The sequence below is a fragment of the Egretta garzetta genome, unplaced genomic scaffold, assembly GCF_000687185.1.
Source record: "Egretta garzetta isolate BGI_Z169 unplaced genomic scaffold, ASM68718v1 scaffold287, whole genome shotgun sequence".
Lineage (NCBI taxonomy): Eukaryota > Metazoa > Chordata > Aves > Pelecaniformes > Ardeidae > Egretta > Egretta garzetta.
Genome location: NW_009260435.1, coordinates 4843749 through 4848061, shown reverse-complemented (window position 1 = coordinate 4848061; position 4313 = coordinate 4843749). Strand labels below are relative to the sequence as shown.

Genomic DNA, 4313 nt, shown 5'->3' with positions numbered 1-4313 from the left:
CCAATCTAATCACTGAATTCTACTTACATTAGCAAATGCATCTATAGTTATAGCTGATTAGTACAAAACACCACTACAGTAGATTCAAGTCTTTTATTTTGGAGAGGGATGAGGGGGCTTGAAAGAGCTATCTGGCTGTGGTGTACTGTGAACTGCATAATCTTTATGATAACTTAAAGTTTTTGCTATGAAAACCTTCTCTTATTTGGTATTGTTTCTACAAAGATTTGATTCTGCACAGCAAGGATGTTCTGAAGCATTAATATTTGGATTGTGTCACTTGATATGCATACCTATATATTAAATCTGTGCAAATGTAAGGCCTGGGCAGCTTCCAAAAATGCCAGTACTTAATTAGTCACTACAGCTAGACAGTAGTACAGATGTTCGCCTCCGTCCCTTCTTGTGGCATTGTAGTGTTAAATAGCTGTTGGGATATCAGTGTTGTATGCTCATGAACTGTGAGCAATAACATTTGCTGAAGCATCATACCAATCCATGATTTTAGCACTAAAGTACTGAAAACACCATTTGAAGTAATTCTTGGTTCTGTCCCACCTGAATCCCAGAGACTTCAATAAACTGCCAAATGTGTAGGCATCCTGATTTTTTTTTTTTTTTTTAATATGCAGTTTCTTGCTAAGAAGTTCTTACCCAGATGCTGCCTTTGCACCAGGCCATAATTAGGAAAGAAGTGTGAATGTGTTTACAGACCACTGTATGCAGCTTTCAAAAATCCTTTTTTTCCCCTGCTCTTGAATCTTTAAAAGGTTTGGCAAGTCTGCTTATGCGTGTTTCTGCAGACAATAGAATGCTGATGCAAATGGAGAACAGCAAATAAAATGGTTGGGTGTTGTTGCAAGTGGTGGGAGGCTGTCTTAATAGGCAGTATTTTGCATATTAGGTTCATTTGTTTACTTTTGGATGTTAGTGTGTCAGTTGGGACAAATGTTACTGGTATATAGCTGGAAATTGTAGTTCAGGTGGTCCTGTCTGTTGGTACCTGAAGGGGAATGCAGGTTTTCACTTCTGGGGTTCTGCTTTTGACCACACATGGTTATAAGAGTATAAATTAAATTGAACTGAACTTTTGGGGGCAGGCTAGATGCAAATAATAAAGCAGAGGTTTGGGTTTGGTTTTTTTTTTTTGCAGAGTAGCCTGGTTCTGAAGTTCCAGAGGCTACGTTAAGCAGAATAATTTAGGCTTTTGTAACTCTGTGGATGAGACTTCCATGATTATGGACATAGTGTTGTGTCTTAAGCTCTTTTATGCCTTATTTTTATTGTTGTGATTAAACAATCTGTTCCTCTTCAAAAAGAATGTCTGGTTGCCTTGAAGGTAGCCCAGGCTACTTAGATGCATATGTGTTAGGCTGATCCACAGGGTGCTGAAATCCTGGGTCTGATCAATGTTAGGGAATTGTGGCCTTCTATCTCTGGGTGCAGTAAATGCATGCCTTTTGAGTGAGACTGATATGCTTGGGGATGAGAAGGTGGCAAACAGCCTGTGGTTAGTGTTGATGCCAGACTTGTAACTGTGAACACTGAATTTTCTAGGTTTTTGTCCCTGATAATGTTGCTGAAAACCCATTTCACAGTGGTGCCAGAGAACCATTTCCCTGGGTGTGTTGTGTGCACACATGCTTATCTTGGAATTGAGTTTGAATTAGCCTGTGTACTTGAAGCAATTGTGATAACATTTTGATATTTTCCACTTCCAGTTGCAAGCTGGGATTCCATCCCCAGAGATCCACCCCCCTCAATTCTCAAAGCTCCAGCGCCTTTTTACCCAAGCACCTTCATAAAGCTGGAAAACACACTGACTGACTCCACAAGGTGAGGTTGATCATACAACAATAAGTCTTGTCTTAAAATATCTTTACAGTACGACAGTGCTTACTTCTTACTTGTAGTCCCTTCACTTGGCAGCAACCAGTTGAATTTCTGCCAAGATGGGTCAGGCTGGCACTTGAAACTGCCTTCCTTGCATTCTCAGTTGGTAGCTCATCTTTCTGTGTTTGGGCAGCAGGAAGAAAGTGTGAACTGAAGTGAATTGTAAATGAACCTTATGTCTTTCTATCTGTCAGCTTTTGTAAGGTTGAGATTTCTTATTTCCATGAAAAAGTGACATGTAACCCAGGAATAAGCAGGAGGCTCCCAGTCTTCTAAATTACAGCAAATAACAATTGAGGTCATAAAGAATCAATGGTACTACGTGGGCTGTTTATTTTTTAAAGTTGAATAACAATTTTCGTTTTTCAGCTGTGGTAGAGAGATTTGTTACTGTAGTATATCGAAGTGTTTAGTGTTTTGCTGAAGTGTTTGGCGTGATGGTGTGAGAACCTCTTGAACAATAGGATTGTCTTCAGCTTAGAAAGGCCTTCAGAGCTGTGTAATGCTTTTCTTATTACATGTTCTTGTTTATTTTTGTATAAAGATGTCTCTTACCTCTCTTGGGAGTTGATATCTGCAATATGTGGTACAGAACCCTTTGTTTCAGCTACCTGAAGTGTAGCTTATGCTGTGGTTTTTTTTTTTTTTTACAGTGGTGGTATGTACTAGTGGGAAAGTTGTGATTTTTCTGGAATGTGATATTTGAAGTTCAGATATAGGTGACATAAATATGTGAGCATAAAACAGTTTCAAAAACTTAATGGTAATAAAAAATCAGGCTTGAATATGTGCGGGTGGAAACATTAATTCGCCTTAAAGGCAAAGGTAAAAAGTACCTTTTAACTTTGTTCAGTTTAAAAGTGCCAAAGCTGTGTAGCAGGAAAAATCAAGGTGGCACTTGGCAGAGAGAATGGAACCAGCAAAGGCAGATTATGAATGTCTGGAAGAAATCATAATCCCTGTGGAAGAAAAGACCTGTGGTAATCTAATGGGAGGGACTGTGGCAGGAACGTGGTGGTGGTGTAGCACTGAAGCACAGAATGCTTAAACACAATAAAAATGTTGCAGTACCAGTACCAGGACAGAGTCAAAATTTAGCAATGGGGCTACAAATGAATATATGAATAAATGAGATTGGGAAGACGAACTTGAATGTTACACTTATGCGTAGCCTGCGAGTTCTATAATTTTTCCTTGTAGTTTTCCCATTTTTGACTAAAAGATTTTCTTAGATTAATTTTTGTTGCAGCATAAGGAAAACTCCTGTTGGCAGAGAGGTATCTGAACTATCTGGGGAAAGGATCAAGTAGGAGCCACTACTGCACAGCAGGATGTCAAGCAGAAGGAATCAGTGGTGTGTCTCCTGGGTCAGGATATCACTGAAGACACTATTACAGGGAGGAAGAGATAAATGTCCTACTTCAGTTTAGGAAAGCAAAGGCTGTGGGAAATGAGATCACTCTGTTGTGATGTTTAAAGTACTCTTTGGAAATGTTGCATGCAACAGCTGAGGATGTACAGACGCCAAGCGAGAATCCAAGATTTTGTAGTATGTGCCGACCCTGAAAAATATTTGTTTGCTTTTAATTTAAAAAAAAAAATCAGTGGCTGCATTTGCAGTTGTAAGGTCCAGATCAGCCTGATGATAGCTGGATTGCCTGTTCAGCTGCACTGTGATACTAACCAGGCTTAAAATCAGCTGAGGAGAAGAGAAGCATAACTGAACATACAGAACACTGAAACCTGTATAGAAAGGGTATTTAACTAAATCTATGTGACTGATTTTTTTTTTTTTTTTTTTTTTTTTTTTTAAATCTTGGTTTAACACTTTGAAGGACTGGTTCTAAGTTCAATTTATTTCAATACTTGGTTTTAATGGCTGTCATAGCTGAAAAAGACACCTCACAAGGATACATAGATCCAAATGGAAGTAGTGAATTGTTGGTTGTGCTTACTAAATCATGGTACTAATTTTCTACTCCCATACAATATATTATGCAAAAGTCTTTCTTGGAATTCATCTATTAAATTTCAGTCTTACATTGTGTCAAAGTGTTGGATTCTTCTATTTTTAACAAAAGCATTCAAAACCCCCTGAAACTCTTCTTTTGGATTTTTTTAATACAGGGAATTCTGTTTCCAAGTCTTTTAAGCATACAGATTTGAGAGGTTTTTATAGGTGATGCCTAATTTTCAGCAACAAAATCACCTAATAGTGGAAGCATTTCCAAAGACCTGTTTTCAAAACAACCGCTATAGAGTGAGTTTCTGTTGAAAAGCTCACTGTTAAAATGTCAACTTCACCTTGAAGGGAACCCTTAAGTGTGTATTTTTTTGAAAATTTCTGCTAGGTAGCATACTACTGACAGCTACTTGTTATCACAGAAAAGGTTAGCAAATTTTGAACAGTTGTCTGGGGG

General features: G+C 38.2%; 1 protein-coding gene across 3 annotated transcripts in view; it reads left to right on the top strand.

Moving 5' to 3' along the window:
- The first annotated feature begins 1600 nt into the window (after window positions 1–1600).
- TLN2 (talin 2) overlaps window positions 1601–4313 on the top strand; it is a 185916-nt gene continuing 183203 nt past the window's right edge. For all 3 annotated transcript variants that reach the window (XM_035899453.1, XM_035899455.1, XM_035899452.1), the window contains exons 1-2: window positions 1601–1623; window positions 1722–1836. The gene's annotated coding sequence lies outside the window, so the exon portion shown is untranslated. The remainder of the gene's footprint in view (window positions 1624–1721; window positions 1837–4313) is intronic.